The sequence below is a fragment of the Rhipicephalus microplus genome, chromosome 3 (genome assembly GCF_043290135.1).
Source record: "Rhipicephalus microplus isolate Deutch F79 chromosome 3, USDA_Rmic, whole genome shotgun sequence".
Taxonomy (NCBI): domain Eukaryota; kingdom Metazoa; phylum Arthropoda; class Arachnida; order Ixodida; family Ixodidae; genus Rhipicephalus; species Rhipicephalus microplus.
In genome coordinates, this window is record NC_134702.1 from 34,809,175 (window position 1) to 34,824,633 (window position 15,459).

The following is a 15,459-nucleotide window of genomic DNA, read 5'->3' on the forward strand; positions in this document are numbered from 1 at the left end:
CAGCCGTTACATCGGATTAATACCCGTGACACACGGGCAAAAGTAAAGTACTTTGAAGTAAACCCCTTTTGTCGCCTAAGGGGACCATTTGCAGAAAGGAGTGGCGCTGATGACACACGGCACCGGACTACTGCTTTAGGCGGTGCCTCAGAAGAACGCTGCAGAAAAAATGGCGCTGTTTGTGAAAGCAGCAAGATTGGAAATATTAAAAAAAAAATCTGCGCATGTACATCACATTCAGCGACGCCGGAGCATAAAACCGTTTTTTTTTTATTGTCTAGTGGCTTATAATGCGCATACCTGCAATTTTATTTCGCTTTTTTTGCGTTTTTAGCAGCAACTTAAGTTCATCTGGCAACTATGAACAGTCGGTGTTTTGTTGTTTTTGTTTTTTGTCGTGCTTTTTGCATGGCTGCGTCCAGCTGGATCAGTGACGGCGTGCCGCGTTTCATTATGGGGAATACCGGCGTCGGTGAGGCTCTCGGCAATCGCCTGGTACACTCCACCGTTGTGCTTTTGCCCTCGCAAGGCGTCCAAATGGTCCTCCCATAGCTTTATCAGCGCCCAGGTCTCCTTTTCAGTCCACTGGACGCGCGGATTTTTTTTCACCGACTGAGCCGACTCCATTGTTACAAGATACTACGTCGCCGACACAGCAACTGCCGCTGCCAACCCTAACATGATCGCGCTAGTGACGTAATGCAGGCGTTTGAGAATATGGACAGACTATAGGCCTTCACTTTTCAACAAATCGCACTGCTGCAGAAAATGAAAACATTTTTTCAGCGCAAAAAAATACTGACAGAGCACCGAAGTGTTGCGACACGTTTTCTTCTAATAATAAATTATGCACACTGTATTCGAGAGTACTCCCTTCCTGCCAGAAAAGTAGATGTGGGATCTGCTTTTGCGAAAAGGATCTTTGCCGGAAAGGAGTTACTCCTTTGTCGTGTGTCACTGTGCCCGAACGCCTTTCCGAAAGATGTCCCCTTGTCTAAAGGACTTCAGGGTGCCCGTGTGTCAGGGGCATCAGATAAGCTGTAGTTAAGCGGGATGTTCTGAAAGTGACTGAAAGTTTATATTGACCAAGGGACAGAGCGAACAGGCATTGGTAATTTTATTGCGAGAGCGTTAAGAAAAATCAGTGTGTCTCTACGAAGTGATGGGCGACGAATGAGCGAAGCTATAGGTCCTAAGATCCATGACATTTACGTTGAAGTCACCGACAAGTATAAAGGACGGATGGACAGACGAACAAACGCCCGAACGGACGGACCGATGGACGTATGGGCGGACAGTAGGGCACACGTACGGACGAATAGATGCACGGATGAAAAAAGGGATGGACGGATGAATGGACGCGAGGACGGATGCATGGATGGACGAACAGACAAACGGTGCGGGTGATCATGTATAACCCCAGCAGGAATCCAACCTCAACATTCTGCACGGCAATCAAGTATTCTACCACAGACCCACGCCAGGTCTCGGAACTGCTTTTCGAGTAGACCACACTGTTTGTGAACCGTTAATTGTGGTTACAGTTCTACCTATCCAATCTTATAAACAGTACATGCATAATCCGATTATACAGCCGTACCTTCGGGTTAATGACAATTGTAGTGAAGGGCCATCCGCTGAAGCTCATTTATCTAACAGTGTCCATGGCCACCATCCTCGCTTGCACAAGTGCTACATATCAGCTTACGGTTTCTGGTGTTACTAATGCCCATGTTGCCTTTTACATCATTACGCAATAATAAACATGCGGCTGTTTAACATATGTAAGCGTGTACAACATTTGTACATATCTTTAGCGTCATTACGTAACGTTTCGATCAATAAAAAAATTTAAACGTTCACCGTTTCTCCGCATGCTTCAATTCTCAAGGTACGTAGGATCTGCCGGTTTTCTTTTTTTGCTCGACCTGGTTCGAGCATCGGGTTGAACTGGTGCAGCGCGAAGCCTGGGAACGGACAGAGACCGGATGGTTAGTTACGACGAAGTTACAAAGCACTACACACTTGGAAGGGCCCGCTTTCTCCGAGCACACACCCCACTAAGCAAGCAGCAGGTGACGGTATGGTGCCTCTCACAGACGAATAGGTTACACATTCTGGTCTCTTATCATTACCACTACTACGCAGAGCTATCTACCATATCTGTGTAGATTTTGTCAACAAAGAACTAAATCATACACTGTGGCCTTTCGACAGAGCGAAAGAGCAGAAGTGAAAATAGAATAACGGAGAACAGTGGAAGATAGACCAGCTACTTCCAGTCCCTGAAGTGCAACTCCAAGTCTTGGGAAAGCCGAGCAGGCCGCCAGACAGCAAGGACTCATGGCGGCCACCTCGGGAGGGAGCCCACCCTTCCCAATCTTGCCATTTTCAATATCACCTATTTCCTGCTCCCTCGAAGAGGAATGGCATACAAATATTGATGAAAGGGGCTCTTGGCTGTTAAATGAACGCTTACATGAGAGGCCGTAGTTTATTACACGCCGGCTTGCTCATAAAGAGGACAGCCAGCGAAGCCTCGTGTAAACAGGTTATTGTTCGGGCTCCAGACCATCGGCGGACGACGACAGCCCTCGGTGACATGAGAGATGATGCACCGTGTTTAATAAATGGGTGGACAGCACTGATGAGAGCTACACCTCGTTTCCCAGTGAGCAGGCTTCTTTTGAATATCTGGCTACATGAGCGTCGGCACAAAAGTCTATATACCAAGGCATGGAAAGCCATGATAGAGGAGGACCGTATGTAATAACTTCGTCTGAGTCTCTAGCGAAGACCACGAGGTTTGATGAGTTCGATAGAGGTTCGGCTACATCTCTCGACAACGTAGCGGCACCGCACTCACTTGCCAGAATCCCTGCGTACATTCTTCGCCTTTCATGCATTGACCTACCTTCCCGCCATTTTCAAAGCCTTTTGAGAAGCGTGGTATAGGACAGGCGGTATAGACGCTTCTTACTGCCTGTCAACTTTCATAGATAACCGCGATTCCCACTTTATCAAGTTTTATACCCTTGATTGTCCGTATGTGTGCACGTGCGGCTAATCTATTCTTCTTCCCCGGACCATGGCGTCGTTTTTGTTGTCTGAAATCTTCTTAAGCACAAAAGCAGAACAAGGTATTGATGCCGGTGACGTGACCGAGTTGAGGCCAGTGAGGCCGAGCATGTATACCGGAATTTATACTTCCTTCAAGGCTGAACTCCCGCTATATATTTCTCTCTTGTGAGCTGTTTGTTGACAGTTCTTTACAAAGTATAGCGTATGCTGCTCAGTCACATCTTAACAAAACAGAGAGAATCTATAAGCGCATCAGAATTATTCGGAAGAATTCTGTAAGTGGTGAGGAATGCCCTCGTACCGTAAGCAACGTGCATTACTCTAGTGAAGAGAGTGATCTGCTTCGATGTCCAATCGATATCAAAATTTTGAGATATAAATAATATTCGTCACATGCAATGGTACGTCGGCCGACACGAAAGGAGTGTGCGTTGTCTTTCGATGTTCCAATTTATTGATGTCACGCACCTGGTCCGCCAGAACAATGCAATGTTCTCTTCATTTCTTACAACGGCTTGGCCTTACTCTCCGTCTAATACGTTTTTGATACAGACAGGTCATCTCATGTCTTCGTTCGCACGTACAGGCCTGAAGGCATCGTAGGTAATTTCTTCGTAGGAGACAGGCACAATTTTTAACACTACCGTACATATCGAACTCTCCCGGTGCTGAAAAATTCCAACAGTATGCAATGTGCTGCACAATGGTGTGGAAAAAAAGGGATTACAGAAAGGCAAAAATGATGGGCAATTTCGATTTCTACCTAATATAAAAACTAGCCACAAATCTTTTTCTTCTCCGCAGAGCACATTTACAATAGCATTGTTCCCATCTCACAGTCCCCAACCACTTTTGCGTGGTGAACTTATTCACAATATATTTTAAAAATTAGTTATCCATGTCGGTCTCTGGGCATGGAATACACCATCACAATGTGTATGGAGTTATTCAATGGTTTATATCAAAAGTGAGAATCAGATAGCTAAGGACAATATTTTTTGTTAATGTTGTGTGTGTGTGCGTGCATGCGCTTGCGTTCGTTTGCATCCGTTCATCCATCCGTTTATGTTTTACACCCTACCATTGCCATGCATGCTACGGCGATGGTCCTTCTATAGTCTTGACAAAGACATTACTCCAGGAAGCTCGACAGCGTTCTCGCTGTACAACATTGGCTGGTGGCTCTAATTGTGCAAAACAACATTCGCTTTTGATTACTAGCTGTCAACATAGGCGTCAAACACTGTCAGGAATTGATATGTAAGCCACAAGAATAAGAGATGCCCTAAGCAGTTTGTCTAGCGGTTAGCGTCAGCGCTTTCAGAGGCCAGTAACCTCGACAGCCACGCCCAAACCAGCCGTTGCTATTCAGCTGTCGTCGCCGCGCTAACGTCCCTTAACAAAAAGGAAGGCGAAAGCTCGGACAAGAAATGAGGTCGATGACCGATTGACGTAAGGGCGCTAGTTCAAATAGAGATGCATGCAATCGCCTACGTAGTGCATAAAGGAAAGAAGTAGAAATTTGAAGTCTCATGGTTTTTTTTTCTTTTTGATTAGGCACAGTATCAGCGAGATTTAAAAGACAATATGCTTGCATAACTGAGACGGTGGTACAGCAGCGCTAACCTTTGTCCATGGCCCACGGAGTTTTCGAACTAACAAAGAGTCTTTGAAAAACTTGAATATGTGAACATGAAGCCGAAAATTTAATTTATATGCAATTGTTGTATAGTTACTTTAGCATACCTAGAACGTCAATATTACTAAAAAATGCTTTATTAATACAGATCTGAAAGTAATTGCATGACAAGACTTATGACTTTAGCGGAAATTTTCAGTATATTCAAATGACGCAAAATCTCATAAGTGTAAATAAGTCACGGGTATTCAACTTCTGCAATTAAGAAAAAGAAACACCATATAAATTTCAGTTAATTATAACAGAGTTGTCGAAATGTTAAAATACAAACCTGATAACACTGCACCTAACACTATCACGTTCTCCACTTGAAGGTTAAGCTTAATCGTTCTCCAAGTTTATTTTCATAATATTCGGTTAAAATCAATTGATGAATCTCAAAGTGAAAATAATGCATGTTCAAACTGGGCAATTAAAGTGAAGATAATAAAACTATCAGTTTGAAGCTTGAAGCTCCTTACCTTCCTGTTCGATAATGTTTCGAACTTGCCAGACCATGCACATCCAACCAGCCACGTAAGCTTTCTGACAGCATTACCAGCACGCACGATTAATTCTGAAAGTTGGGAGAATCCTCCATTATGATTTCACTGTGAGCGTGAGAACACCCGCACCCTAAACTGCAGCTATGAGTGCTGTGGGCGTTCCTTGAAAAGTCTTAAGCACTACCGTTATATATGCGCCCGGCTTCTTGTATAAGCTCCAGGGTACCCATATTAGACAGCGATTGCAGACATGCTGAAGTCGCATTAAACGGGGACCGAGAATTTGTGAGCGCGCTTGCAAGGGCCTCGCCGTGAGCCGTTTTATGATCGCCGTTATATGAGCGGCCGGCCGCTTAGCTCTTGACGTACACACGCGTGGAACGTTCCTCCCTACTCTAGGTAAGCATTGATCTCGTATATATATATATATATATATATATATATATATATATATATATATATATATATATATATATATATATATATATATATATATATATATATATATATATATATATATATATATATGTCCGGATAGCCTAGACTTTCTGCGGTGCATCGTTTATATTCCTGTTCCTTTGGCCGTTCTGACAAAAAAATGCTCAAGGTTGTTGTCAGAATTTACCCCTTAATTATTCCCCATTGGCTTAACGCGTGCTCGTTAATGTAGTTCTTATGAGAGGAGTGGAACATTCATGGGTGTTTGCAATGCCTCAATTGCGACGTCGTTCACCAAGCCTGTGGGCTAGTGTTGACTCAGCAGCTTGCACATGCTGCTTTAACTACAGATGTGATGAGGCAACGCTGGTTGATCCTAATCCGTGAAAGTGTGCATTAGCAGGCAATTGCTGATTAGCATAGCGTGTCTGTTAACAGGAGGGAGAGCATCAAAGTGAGTGACATGATCGTGTGGTCTGGCCAGTCTAATGACAACCTTATCTCGGTGAGGTAAGGTTGTCATCAAGGTGGCGAGACATAGGCATCACTTTAGTGACAAGATTACGTTGTAACTAGCGAATTGAAGCTGCCTCAACTGCTGTAAATCTTGACGTTTCCTTCGCGCCAAGCATCCTCACTTTGTTTTTTTAATATTCCGTGAGTAGGCTAGTTCGCGCATATCCCATGACTAAAATCCTTATTCACAAGTTGCCGCAACCAAAGGAGATTGATTTCGTTACGTCACGTTTCACATTAATTCGTGAATTTTGTCAAGAATGAAATATTCTTGCCATCAAGATGGCTCATCGCGAACTAATATGTTTCGCAAAATTTTTATTCATTATTTTTTCTGTTATTGATTTTCTTTTACCGCTGCAATATTGTGTGTCACCATTTGCCAGCGGTGAGAGAAAAAAAGAATTTGCGATAGTGCGCGGGTCATATTCTGCTACTAATACATTGTCTTTGGTTTATTATATATGTATTTAACACGGCAATCACTCGTGCGTTGCCTTCATTAGAGTAATGAAGAAAGTTCCTTTATCGAGGCATGGAATGTTCCCCCTTCTAAGGAAAAGCATATATATATATATATATATATATATATATATATATATATATATATATATATATATATATATATATATATATATATACGCGATCAAGCCTTATGAATACTGAAGAAGAAGAGATAGAAAAATCCGAACAGCTTCACTCGAGCACCCTTCTTTCACTGCACGTGCACTTATTATGACAACGCCAGGCCCGTAGATGGGGCCTGCCCTAGGTGCCGCTCCTGGGAAATTGTAATGAAAGAAGGGTGTTTTAACGAAAAAAAAATTATCGTATTTTGTCAAAATGTTCAAACCTCCAACAAGTCCCCCCCCCCCCCCCCACTCCCTGGACCCGGAAAGAAACTCCTGGCTACCTGGCCACTGGCCTGGTCAATGCACTATTACAACACGGCGGCATTGTGACATACATGTTCTTTGCCTCGAAATCGAGCAGTATTGGTAACTGATTTTAACGCTTCTCATATTTAAATCCAATGTTCAGTGATCCGTGACTGTGGGCACATTGCCCGCAATTGTTCTTCTTCAGATAAAGCTGGTTATAAGCCGCTTTCCCGAAGAGTTCAGAACAGTTTGTACTCTCTCAGCTGTGCCTCCTTAAACGGCGACCAGTATTTTAAACTTTTTTTTCAATTAGCTACGAAAGATCTAATACTATATTGTGTAAAAATAAGCGTCAGCTTTACTCGTAGGTAGTTTTTATCTCTCCCTGTCGGTATATCAATCCCCATCACCCCCCTTTTCACGTTTCAAGTCCTTATCCCACGATAACCATGGTCGTTTTATGACTTCTTGTTGTCTAAAATTGTTTATTTCAGCGTTTATTTCAAAAGTACGGAACTTTTTGATGAAAGGAGAGTTCTAGATGAGCAAGAGCTACCAACAGTTTATGAAGCGGGTTATCAAAGGCGAGGAAACGTCTAGAAGTAATTCATACAAAATAGAAAAGCTGTAAGCTGTTTTTTTTAAAGCTGTTTTCTCAAAGCTGTTTTTTCAAAGCTGTAACCCCCCCCCCCCCGCTTACACGCCTTTGGGCAAAGCAGGTTATTTCTGAATAAAGAATAAAGAAAAAAGGGACCGCTCGTGCCAGTGGAACATCGATCACGCTGTATGCCCTAAAAAAGTGCTGACGAGTGCAGGTGCCGTGTCCTTTCTAGTACGCATGGTTGCAAGTTCTCCTCGTACCTTTTAGAGTTGATGAACAGCTTGTAGTCATTTGTCTACCTCTTGCTACCTCCCCCCCCCCCCCACCCGTTGTCACCTAGTTATTATGTTATGTTTCCTACTTTGCCCCACAAGCAACGTGTGATGCAAGCGCACTTTCTCCCTCGCGAAAGAAAGGACGACACATTGCATCAACATCAATCCTGTCTAAAACGAAGAAAAACACCCACGTTTCTGTAATACAATACACAAGTGTTACGGCAAGGCTGTAGCACGTTAAGGCGTGAAGAAAAAAGGCTTACGCCGTTGACGAGAAAACTAAATGATGTTTTTTTCTTATCGGCTGCCGTAGTCATAAGCCTTGCAGAACCTGAGTCTATCGTGTTACTGTCAGCACTGATGGGAACTCATCCACATTTGCTTGGAAAGTGAGTTTACTCACGCCAACTGCATGCTTGGATGTCGCGACGACAAGGTGCCTACTAGTGTTTTTTATTATTATTATTATTATTTATTTGCCTTCCCTGAGCATTCTTTTAGGTTAAAGGGCCGGGAACTTGCACTGAATATTGAGCAACAAACTGGAGTAGACGCATTTACATGTCCCCTTTTCTGCTCTTTGTGAACACGTAGCAACGTATTTGTGCAGCCGAGGTTGTTGATAGCTCGCTCTGCGATAAAATGCCGAAATGTTTGATTGTGACGCGCCACAGATTCAAACCTGCATTTCTGCGCGTGCGTGGCAGGGTGGTCGCGAAAGTAAGCCCCCATGCATTTTTCCAGTCTCGATAAGACCAGCGGCACCACTTGGCGTTGTTTTGGAAGCCTGTTGAGCGGCCTGGCAAGTGACGTACTCCCTAGTAGAATATTCAAACTGATGGGATCAGCAGCGATGAGCAGATAGAAATATGAAACTGTGTGCGGTGGCGTCATCTGCAGAGTAGATGAAACCTCGGATAGTGCCCGGACACTTCGGCTCTTCAGTAATGGAAGAAAATAATTCTGGCAATTAAGCGAAAATTTAGCAACTTTTCTGTATGTGGCTTTAATTTCGTAACCGGCGTAGTAATAAAGTGAGGTCATTCCACTGTTTGTACAAATTAAACGTTTTCGTGGCTAGATTCATATTTTTTCACATGCTATTAGTAGCCGTCCGATTCGTTGCGCCGATGGGTGGCGCTTTCCTTGTTATCTCTTCTGTTGCCACTTTGTTCGTCTCTTCCCGCCCCTTTCGCTGTTTGCACATGTAGAACATATTTAGTGTAATATGAAAGGAAAAACTGTGGTGATTGTGGATGTGTACGTGCTGAAAATGTAAGAGAAACTAAGAAAGGGACGCAAGGCGAGTTGCGTGTGCTGTTGGGGGTGCTACAACTCAGGCAAGAAGACATGGTGATATTTTTGCGCTTCCCGGCGAACGACAGGTAAGCACACTTTTCGTTTGGTCGCTACGGTGAAACAAGAAAGCTGCTAACATTTTTTTTCGGTATTATTAGAAAAAAATCTTCCAAAATATTGCTACGGTATTGGTTCGGTTATGCAGTTGTTTCTTTTTTTTTCTTCTCAAGAAAGCTTGCAAAATAAATCGTTAAAATGAGCTCAAACGCTCATTAACTTGCCCTGGGCAGGATCCGGACTCGGATCCTGCCCACGGCAAGTGATCTTTTCACCCACTTTTCTTCATATTTACTTTACTATTTGGTCTAATATATTCCCCTATACTTTCCTTGGCATTATTGTCTGTTAGAACTCATCATTATTGTGTAAAAACACGGAAAAACGAGCCCTAGGTATACGGGCTTCTTAGGAAGTTTCAAGCCTTTAACTACTCGGCGCCCCGTCAACGTTTCGTCGTAGAAATAGAGGGGCCACTTCTTTCCCTTATATATATATATATATATATATATATATATATATATATATATATATATATATATATATATATATATATATATATATATATATATATAAGAGATATAGCAGACAGTAATGCCAAGGAATGTACAGGGGAAGTTATTAGAACCAATGGAATGTTCCATTGATTCTAATAACTTCCCCTGTACATTCCTTGGCATTACTGTCTGCTATATCTCATTAATATTGTGTTAAAACACGGAAATACAAGCCCTTAGGTATACACTTCTCTCCCTTATATTATATATATATATATATATATATATATATATATATATATATATATATATTATTTTCTACGACCTTTGAAGGTTCGATTCCTGCTCACGGCTGGTTATTTTTTTATCCACTTTTCTTTATTCTTATTTACATTCCATTGGTTCTAATAACTTCCCCTGTACATTCCTTGGCATTACTGTCTGTTATATCTCACACACACACACACACACACACACACACACACACACACACACACACACACACACACATATATATATATATATATATATATATATATATATATATATATATATATATATATATATATATATATATATATATATATATATATATATATATATATATATACAAAAAGAACCGCTTGTTTGCGCGCTTCACGGTAAATGTCGTCAAAAAAAGATATTATTCTGCTTGGAGGCCTACTCCGTAAGGTATTAATGGCATCTGGCAATAATGTTAGGAAACGGAAGCTTATGTAGAGCACAGAGTGAGAGGTGGCAGCACCATATCTCTTAGCGAAGCGTAGGAAACACCGTTTATATTTTTGTGTGCATAATGCCGAATTTTCCGCGCAGCGTGAAAAAACACTGGGGTTTTATAGTTATGTATCTGTGAATGTTCAGTAAAGAAACACACCACCTAATACGTATTTATGTAGCGCCTCAGTTATGCGTGATAGTTGATTTTTGATCGACAACGTTAGCAAGTATGAACGCAGCCACCAGATCAAGATGGCGAGACGTCAAGCAAGGTCGTAAACTTTTGCCAGGTTGCTGAATTGCGTGGCACACAGACAAACAGAAAGACAGACAGAAAGACAGACAGACCAAAATATCTGCATTCAAGCATCCCCCCAAAAAAAAGGTGCCAGGTGAGTGAGGCGTCTTCCCCGAAAAGAAAGACTGATTCGGCTGCTGACCCGCAGGTCGCGGGATCAAATCCCGGCTGTGGCGGCTGCATTTCCGATGGAGGCGGAAATGTTGTAGGCCCGTGTACTCAGATTTGGGTGCACGTTAAAGAACCCCAGGTGGTCGAAATTTCCGGAGCCCTCCACTACGGCGTCTCTCATAATCATATGGTGGTTTTGGGACGTGAAACCTCACAAATCAATCAATCAAAAGAAAGACTGATGTTCTCCTAAGACGTATGTTCAAACATCGGCCTGCCTGGCCGACGTTGCACCATCACACCACAGAGGGATGCAATAGACAACGTTGGCCACGCATTGCGCTGAGTGCCAGTGCGATGTGCAATCTTCAACGTCCGATATCTTGTTTGAACACCTTGATCGCACGACACGAGAACTTGCCGAGGCCTTCCATATTAGCGCGAGAGCTCATACGTGCGTTAACAATCCTTCTTTGGCCTTATCGGGAGTCACAGTACTCAAGAAAAAGGGGGTAGACTGATGAAGAGCGGGTGCGGGAGCTGTGTTCTTGTCTTTTGTTTCGCGATTTTTGTTTTGTCCTCATTGCGCATGCGCGAGATATAGTAGATCGTCAAGTTTAGATGTTATATGATTTCGGTCCAAGCAGTAAAATTTTCAGTTGTGAGTAAGCGCTTGTGGTGTTCACTTTTTTTTTCCTTGCTCGCCTTTTTTCGCGCTACATTTAAGCTGTAAAGAAATATTGCAAGACCCAATTTATTTTCAAACCACCTTCTCTGGATTTTTTTGAAGAAAGATAAGAAAAACATTGGGACAAAAAAGGGGAAAGAGCAAGTGCGTCAAAAATAATGAACCATAGCTTCTTCTTTCCAACCTCTTTTCTTTGTTCCTCGGAGGCCTAGTTTCCTTCCATGGCAGCAGCCTCCGTTCATTCCGTATAGTCTTCTATACGCTACGATGGGGAGTGTTGCTCGCCGCTTGTTACACTCATACGCAGATGCAGGATCTAAGACGCATGTCGGTCTCCCCACTGAACTTCTCAGGGCAAACAGGCTCACTTTGCAGAGGAAAACGGAGGGGAGGACACAAAGAAGCAGTGCCATTGTTGCAAGGATTTTAGAAGGTGATTTTCCGGCACAGAAACGTGAAGCTTGAAAATCGCGCTTTTGTTCTGCTTTGGTACTTCGCAGTCGTCACAACTATACCACGCCTTTAGCAGTCGTTCATGATGCACGTTATTTGGATATTATAGCGATAGGCGTGAGCAGGGTTCCCAATCAGCGTGAAAAAGGCGCTCCGCAGCGGTCCCATCTCCCTATGTGCTACGTCAACGTATAGGGCATATTTTGCGTTCCCCCTTCTTAAGTGACTAAGGGGGTGGGCGGCCGCCCCTTTGCCCTGCACCCATCCACTCCGCGCGCTCCTACGATTACAGCTGGCTCCGAATTCGGAACTGGCGCAACGTTCGCGCTTCCGGCCAGAAAGTGACGCAGGCGCTGCTGAAGTTTGTGCGGACAAGCGCACTCGCGAAACGACTGTGACACTCCTGGGCTCGAGTGTGTGCGCGATTCCTTTTTTTTTCTATAATCATTCTTCTTTCCTTTTTCCCTTCTTCTTCTTACCTTTTTATCCCCCTTCTCTTTCCCAAGTGCTGGGTAGCAAATGAGAAATTTTCTTCTGGTTAACATCCCTGTCTTTATCGAAATATTTATTTATTAATATTTTTTCTTTATATATATATATATATATATATATATATATATATATATATATATATATATATATATATATATATATATATATATATATATATATATATATATATATATATATATATATATATATACGGCTGCTCACACGCTTCAGTTGTGTGCATCGCATGGAGCGTATATGTTCTTGATGAGATGACGATGTCCATTAAAAACGCCCACTTTTGAGGTAGCAAATGGGAAAATTTGTGTGAGAATTGCTGACGTTGAATTAAAGCTAACAATAAAGCAGGCAACGACATATATCTAGCGCAAAAAAAACAAATTATCAGAGAAAACTCGGCGTCAGCGACACACACCCGGAGAGGTCTTCCTCGGCGGCGACCTATTTTAAAGTACAAAAACCGCTTCGTTTCTCTGGAATGAATTGCCGAGAAAAAATGCGCTTCCGGATTTCGCGTTCATTGAATGGTTACAATATGCAAAGCAGTTTTCATCGACCAACGCGACCAAAAGTGTACAGGAGCGTGTGCGGGAAATCGCGATGCAGGTACGTGTAAAAGAATTGCTCACAGAGGCGCGGAAACGCAAATAGACGGGTAAGGGGAAAAAATTGAAATCTCGTATTGGACCGGAAACGCAGTATTCTGCGAAGTAATGTGACGCCACTTTTAAAAAGATGCATATCGTTGGAATGAAGTACACAAAGGAACCAACGTTTAACTGATTTGACAGACATTTCATATGACCTGTTCTATAGAAGTGCTCCGCGTCGAATAGTATTGTGAAACATTCTCAAATGTCAAAATAGCGCCACACGTGCTGTCACAACCAGTGGCCGTAGCAGTATTTGGGTATTACATTAGTGTCCTGTATTCAAGTTCTCTTTGGGACCGAAGAGTCATCTTATACAGCCCTATAGAAAGTTTAGTTGGTGTATATTAAAAAAAAGCACAACAATATCTGCAGCACTTGGCATGTTTACAGCTTGAATTTCTTCCCATTAAGGCGCTTCCAACAACTTGTTTGTTGTAATATTTGGCACCAATAAGCGCCAATAGCGCATTATAATTCGATGCCTCGGGTTTTAAGGGGAAGGTGGGTGAAACTTCCTTAGAAAAAAATTTGATTTTCGAAATTTAAAATACACTGATTGATAAATTCGTTATTTTTTCATAAAATATATCGCACTCGGCCACTGGTCGTTTCAAAAATATTTTATCACCTTCTTTTTTCTTCAACACATTCACAGAAATGCAGCTGTATCTTGACATGAACTCTGTGTTTTTATTAAAACAACATCTTTCAATGCTTGTGTACGTTTTTATAAGGAACTATGAGGCACAAGCGAACAAACCATTCTCGCATTTGTTAATCCGTGGCGTTTGATTGCTAGTTTGAGCGTTCACGTGAATGCCACTGGATTGAGTATAAGACTATATTCATTTTTTGTCTGCTAGTACAAAAATAATCCATAAGTCCTAACATTGGTGCACCGACGAACGCTAAGAAACGCAACAAATCATGTTTTTGTTGTAAGGTCTCAGTTTATTTTCCACTGCTGCGAAACTCTGTCAGTCTATGAAAAATAGCAATGCTCAGCGCATTCATTTCAGTTTTAAAATTTTTCTTTTTCTCTGTACAACGACATTATAGTGCTCGTCGTTTACAGTGCGTGCCCGTTTACCCTTACCCTGCTGATCCTTCACAATTAGTGGCTTGTGGGTCCGCATATTACCACAAATAACATTAACATCTGTATATTATAGGCTTAGACATCACAAGATACAGTGAACTGGAAACATACGAAGAGCAAAAATAATTATCTCCAGATTAAGCCTAGCTATTACACTATTGCAACTATACGTCATACCACTCTACCAATAGTGGCACAACACGTTCTTTGGCACTTCGGCCCAGTTTCTTGGCAATTTCACATCTACGTACGTCTTTTGTTCTCTTTTTTTTAACTCAGATCTGTTATAAACTGCCCGAATACCTTCCTAAATTACTCTTTTCACACCTATAAAAGCCAATAATGGTGCAAGCAACAATATCAGTAAGCACCGTTAGAATTCATGTATTCGAGCTGCAAATTATTTAGAGAACCGTTTGGTCCGGGCAATGAAATCAATTTGCCAAACGAAGCACCCACGAATTCTGCTGCGTATAGTTTTACGATCGACTGCTTTTCTGAAACTTCGTGCCATTCTTTCAATAAAGTCGGAGGAATTTCCGCTGCTACTCAAAATAAAAAAAACACTCAAGTGCTTAATCTCTGAATATACCACGATGAGGCAGAAGGAGAGAAACTTATAATAAAATTAAAGATCATGTATCTGCATTCCTGGGCTGGTCTGCAATGCATATGTGTAGTTTCTGAAAACGAAGAAAAGAAAACGTCATTGAGGAATAGATATAACTACGCACGCGTGAAAGAAATGAACCTTAATGGCATTCCTTTGAGACACCCGGGCTTGTTTTTTTATTCGTTTTTTGAACCAGCCTTCAGAAATCATCGAAGTGAAATGGAGCTTTGAATGTGCTGTAGCGACAGAATAAGAAACACTTTTCTCATATGCTGATGGACATTTCGCGTTAATTTGTGAGACGGAACGAAATCACTTCCTTTCTGAGGGCGTTCCTTATTCTTTTTGTGGGTTTTATTTTCGTAGCCATCAAGTTGCGCTGCTTTGCATTTGCCAACAAAAAGTAACGTTTTTTTTTTGTTCCTTCGGATATAGCGAAGCATACTTTGAGGACACACATT